Source organism: Dipodomys merriami, unplaced genomic scaffold (genome assembly GCF_024711535.1).
Source record: "Dipodomys merriami isolate MVZ:Mamm:240054 unplaced genomic scaffold, mDipMer1.0.p SCAF_2034, whole genome shotgun sequence".
Lineage (NCBI taxonomy): Eukaryota > Metazoa > Chordata > Mammalia > Rodentia > Heteromyidae > Dipodomys > Dipodomys merriami.
This window is the reverse complement of record NW_027203421.1, coordinates 59,393-65,449: the sequence shown is the minus strand read 5'-3', so window position 1 is coordinate 65,449 and position 6,057 is coordinate 59,393.

Sequence of the window (6,057 nt, the reverse complement as noted above, 5' to 3'; positions counted from 1 at the left end):
AGTTCAAGCCCCATAGTTGGTCAAAAAAAAAACAAATAAAAATTAATTAATTACTTAATTAAATAAAAAAAATAAAGCTCACTTGTTTGGAATTTCTGCCAGTTTTCTTTCCTAGCCTGGGATTTGAACTCAGGGTCTTGGTAAATCTGTAGCAATGTGTGGGAAGGTGCAGTGTTGTCACTACTTGAATTCAAACCCTGTGTCAAGCCAAAAATGAAAAAAAATAAGTCACTGACCTGGGCAGTGAGAGTAGTTGTGGAGATGGTAGAGAAGGTATGGTAGGGGGAAAACAAAGGAAGAAGCAACAATGCTCAATAGGAAATGTACTCATTACCTTGCTCATGTAACTGTAACCCCTCTGTCCAACATTTATACAATAAAAATGTACAAAAAATGAAATAATATAGTTCTCAGAGAAGCACTTTAGGGGTAAAGGAAGGATGTCTGAATAGCTGTACAAAATTCGCCACTGCATTTTTGTTTAATGCTCAGTATGAAACTGAATAAACATAACTGCTTCCATTAAAAAAAATTAAGTCTCAGTCTTGGAACTGGTGCCAGTATTTCTGCTATTGCTGGGATTTGATCTCACTGTCCAGGTAACTCTTTTGCACCATAGGTGAAGGCAAATCTCACTGTCCTTGAGGAAAAGAAATTCAGGCTAGAGTTCCCAGGGCCTGAATGAAGGCCCTGCAATGGAAACACTATTTCTATACATGTGTAATATATGATATATACTTGCATATGTATGTTTATTACATATTATGATACTATTGATTTTGTATTTTATTTTTATTTGATTCATTAATTTATTGTTTTATTATTATACACATAATATTTATTACATTTTGAACATACATTATAAAATTATACACAATAATTTAGGATATTAACTCATTTTTCATTAATATTTTATTAAGTGTTGAAACATGATACATAATTAAATGGAGGCATTTGTCACAGTCTTCACATGTTTAGAGTCTCACTCAAGTATGAGCTGTGTTTTACCTATGCACACCTTACTATAGTGATCTCTTTAGATGATTTATAGTCAGAAGCCTTTTCTTGAGGATAGGCAAGTTGAGGGATAAAATTGTAAGGGTGGGGCAAGAAATGTGGCTTAGTGTTAAAGAGCTCACTCAGCTTGCATGAATGCCAGGGTTTGAATCCTCAGTGCCACATACTCAGAAAAAGCCAGAAGCTGTGGAGGGGCTCAAGTGGTAGAGCACTAGCCTTGAGGAAAAGAAGCCACAAGACTGTCAAAAACAATAGGCCAGATGCCAGTGGCTCACACTTGGAATTCTAGCTTCTCTGGAGGCTGAGATCTGAAGACCACCGTTCAAAGTCAGCCTAGACAAGGAAAGCCTGTTAGACTGTTATCTCCAATGAACCACCAAAAAACCCACGTGGCGCTGTGGATCAAGTGGTACAGTGTTCGCCTTGCTCAGGAAAAGTCCCTAGACTTGATTCAATTCACACAACTAGAAAAAAGTAAGGGTTAATCAAAGTACTTTTTCTATTTGCTAATTAGGAGAACATTCTCTGGAAAATGAACGCTGATATATAGCAGAATTGAAATCAGAGCTCAAGGTTCAAGTGTAGCAGATCCATAAGCCCAGCCTCTCAGACTATAGCATTATAACCTTGTGTCCTACAGGGTTCTGAAAGGTCAAATGTTGAAAGACATAATATGCTCCCCAAGCCCTTTGTGATGAGCAGTTGACTTGTATTGTCGATGTCATTACACTTCTGAACCCAGCAGAACAGCAGTGACCCACACCCATCACCTAGCTCAGGAGGCTGAGATCTGAGGATCATAGGGTGAAGCCAGCTAGGGCAGAAAAGTCTAGGACAATCTAACTTCCACTTTGGAAAGGTCAGATGTTCAAGAGCTTCCTGTGTTTCTCTTGGTGATGAGAAGTTACTTGCACTCTAAATGTTCTTAGAATTCTTGAGCTATGATGAGAAGTTACTTGCACTCTAAATGTTCTTAGAATTCTTGAGCTATAGAAGCCGAAAAGAAACATTTTGACCCATCCTGGGTTCAAATGAAGTTTTCAGGATCCAAGCCCTAGCCCTTTTAGCAGGAAGAACTCCTGTGTAACATTGTATTTGAAGGACCAAAAACAGTTTCAAAAGACCTGCTAGGTGAAGAGACCTAGGCCTGCAGGATTAGGAGGAAGAATGTACATAATCAACAGGGAAGTCAGCTGCAAAACCACTTCATGCATTCCAGGCACAGCCAGCAAAGGGGGGAACCCTGAAACATTTGTTAGAGTTACACCAGGGTCAGGCCTTTCTCAGCCTCTTCAAACAATGACTAATTAACCTTCCTCTCTCAGGTGAAGGGAGCCTCAGGCTATCTTTAGGTTAACAATAGAGCCAGTTTAGAGGGGGAGAGGGGAGGAACAGAGAAGAAAAACCCTGCTCTCTTCCTTAAGGAGTGGGATTTTGACTCTCCATCTGTCAGATTTAAAGACCATTCTTCTACCTCTGCCAGTCCATTCTCCTTCCTTCATTCTGCACATCATTAATGCAAATTCCCAGTCCAAGGAGAGGCAGGGCCCTTTCTCTTCTGTCTCTAAGCACCTGAGTTAAAACCTGGCTCTGCCCTCTTGGCTCTTGGGCCTTCCACTGCCTGAGAAGTGGGACAGAGACAGTCTTCCTGCTCTGTGGTTGTGTGAAGGCAATGTTGTGGCCTGGCTCCCTGCAGAAGGCCTCACACTGGGAAGTATTCCCTTCTTTCTTCCTGACGTCCAAGATCTATCTATCCACCTATCTACCTACCTTCCTTCCTACTTACCTACGTAGCTAGCGATCTCTTACCAGTTCTTGGGATGAACTCAAGGCCTGGGTACTGTTTCTAGCTCTCTGCTACTTGAGCCACAGCACCAATTCTGGCTTTTTTCTGTGTGCTACTGAGGAATCGAACCCAGGGCTCTTGCATGCTAGGCAAGCACTCTCTCACTAATCCAAATACCCAGCCCCCTCATCTTTTTCTTCATTGTAGTTTTTACATAAGTATGCTACCATTTTATGTCCCCAAGTTTAATTCTGAATACTGGTTATTTCTATGAACACTTTTCTTCCCCTGCCTGATTTGTCACTGTCCCTGCTTTGGCCTCATAATAAAATGTAAATAAAGGCAGTTGATAGCTTAAGTGTGCATCATATAAAGACACAGGCCTGCTACCCTGGAAGAGAAAAGCCATGGGCTTGAAATGAAAAGAATGATGCAGTATGTGCAACGAGTATATCTGAAAAATAAATCAGTAAATAAAGCAGAAGCATTGAATATGGTCTGTTTGCACTCAGGGTGGTAATATACACACATAAGTAGGTAGGGCACTGATACATAACTTGGTATTCTCTTCTTTAATTTATTTTGTGGCCATCCCAGGGCTTAATCTCAAAGCCCGATGCGTTCCTCAGCTGTTTTGCTCAAGGGTGAGGCTCTACCACCCTCACAGCTCCACTTCAAGCCATCTGGTCATTAATTGGACATAAGCACCTTCCAAACTTTCTTGCCTGGTCTGGCCTGTTTTTCCTGCTCGGCTTTCTCTCTCAAAGCTGGAGCTCTACCCTCTGGGCCACTGTTTCACTTTTGGTTTTCTGTTGGTTTTGGAGATAAGAGTCTCAAAGACATTCCTTCTTGGGCTGGCTTTGAACGGCAATCTCCTGAGGAGGCTTCAAGCGGCTTTCCTCAAGGATTCGCCAAGGAGGTGCTCCACAAAAATCCTTAGTCTAAATCTTGAGACCATGAGCTCAGAGCAGAAGCCCAGAGCTTTACCATTTTGTGACACAGCTTCACTTCTAGTCTGTGTGTGTGTGTGTGTGCGCGCACGCACACATGCTTCTGCTGTGAGCCCATGGTCAGCACCTAGTCCCTGTGTTCAACCCCAAAACCTAGCCACCAGGGCCCAACTAAGAGAAGTGAAACATTTCAAAACCTGATGAGCTTCACCAGATTCATATGTCAGGAAGCATTGTGATACAAGACATGTGCTTGGATTTCCCAAGCTTCCAGAATCCTGGGAGAGGCATCATAGGTCCATCATTGCTGCAGGTCCTGGGGTTGAACTGTGAGCCTAGGCATACTCTCTGAGCTCCTTTTACTCAAGGGTATTGCATTAACCTTGAATCCAAGACTTACTTCTGGGTTTTTCTGTGATCTCTCAGAAATAGCAATGTCAGGGACTTTCCTATGCTGGCTGGATTCAAACTAAGGTTCTCTACATCTCAGCCTCCTCAGGAGCTAGGATTACAGTCAGCAGCCCTTGGCACCTGCCTTTCTTTTCTTCTTCATTTTTTAATCCGGACAATCTGACTTCTTAACAGGGTCATTCCAATGGTTTGAATTTATAAGTAAACTACCCCAATGTTCTTACAGCTGCTTTCTCTGAGAAGGATTTTCTCTCCTCATCTTCTCCTCTGGTCACAGGTTTGAAGCCAAAAGTGAGAAATGGGTGTCCCAGGATTTGGGAGCAAATATCCACAGGACATGCCAGCTTTGTCACTTAGCATTGAGCTGCAGTGAATTTACTGTTTCAGGATGAGAGAACCGAAAGCTGGAGCAATCCTCATACTCTCTGCATTGCTTCTTTTCCCTATAAAATGACCTAATAATTATGAATGATTTTTTTTGTCTACACCCTTAAGTATCTAGAACACACTAGAAGCATATTCATGTTTCTGTTTTTCTCTAGCATACACACATGCACGTACAGCTTCACTTCTGGTCTGTGTGTGTGTATGTATGTGTGCGTGTGTGTGTGTGTGTGTGCGTACACGCTCATGCACACACGTGCACATGTGTGCATACACCAGTCCTGGAGCTTGAACTCAGGACCTGAGCACTGTACCTAGTTTCTCTTATACAAGGATAGCCCTCTCCCACTTGAGCCACTGAGCCACTTCAGGCTTTTTTCTAGTGATGTGGTCCTGAGAAATCAAGCCCAGGGTTTCATATATGCAAAGTATTCTACCTCTAAGGCACATTCCCAGACCACTAAGTCAGGTTTGTTTGTTTGTTTCTGTTTTTTTTTTATTGTTGTTGTTGTAGGTTGTAGGAGTTAAAGTCTGGGTCTGGTGCTGTCCCTGAGCTCTTCAGCTCAAGTTTGTGCTCTACCACTTGAGCCACAGAGCTACTTCAGGTTTTCTGGTGGTTCATTGGAGCTATATGTCTCAAGGACTTTCCTGCCCAGGTTAGTTTTGAACCATGATCCTCAGATCTCATCCTCCCGAGTAGCTAGGATAACAGGCATGAGTCATAAGCACCCAGCTTCCACTTCAGTTGTCTTAGTGGTGAATTGAAGATAATAGTCTCATGGGACCTTTTGTGTCTGGGATAGTTGGGAACCCATATCCACAGATCTCAATTTCTTATAAGGCAACAGACTTCAGCTATCAACTCCTAGGCCGTGGCATTCTGCTGCAAGGTGGTTAGTGGCTCCACATGGTGGAGTGTTAGCCATGAGCCCAAGAGATAAGGGTCAGCACCTAGGCCCCGAGTTCAAGGTTCATGACTGAGAAAAATCAAAACAAAACAATTGTCCACAGGAGACAACTCACTAGTCTTCAGTAATACATAATTTTGTCTCTGCCATGGGGACATATCTGAGCCTCAATATTCTTGTCTGCATAATCATCTGAGTTGTGGAGGTCTTTGAGTACCAGGTGAAAGAGTGCACCCAATGAAGGACACAGCACATGTTACTCTCTGCAGGACTCAGCTGAGAGCACCCTATGAAGGACTCAGCACATAGCTCTATTCGATAAGCTGTCATTAGGATTGGGGTGCTTTCAGCAGTATCACCATTCTTTGAGGAATATTTCCCAAACCAAACAAGTTCACATCTAATGGTTTAATGGGATTTTTGGGGGGGGAGTTAGCCAGGGTGCTGGAACTCAAAGCATGGGGATACCATTCTAATAACATTTGCTCAAGGCTAAAGTTGTACCACTTCAAGCCACATTTTAAAGTGTCCCGCAGACTCCCTGCTAGGACTGGGTTTTAAAGCCCCCAAGCAGCCAGGATGATATGGGTAAGCCAGCAGT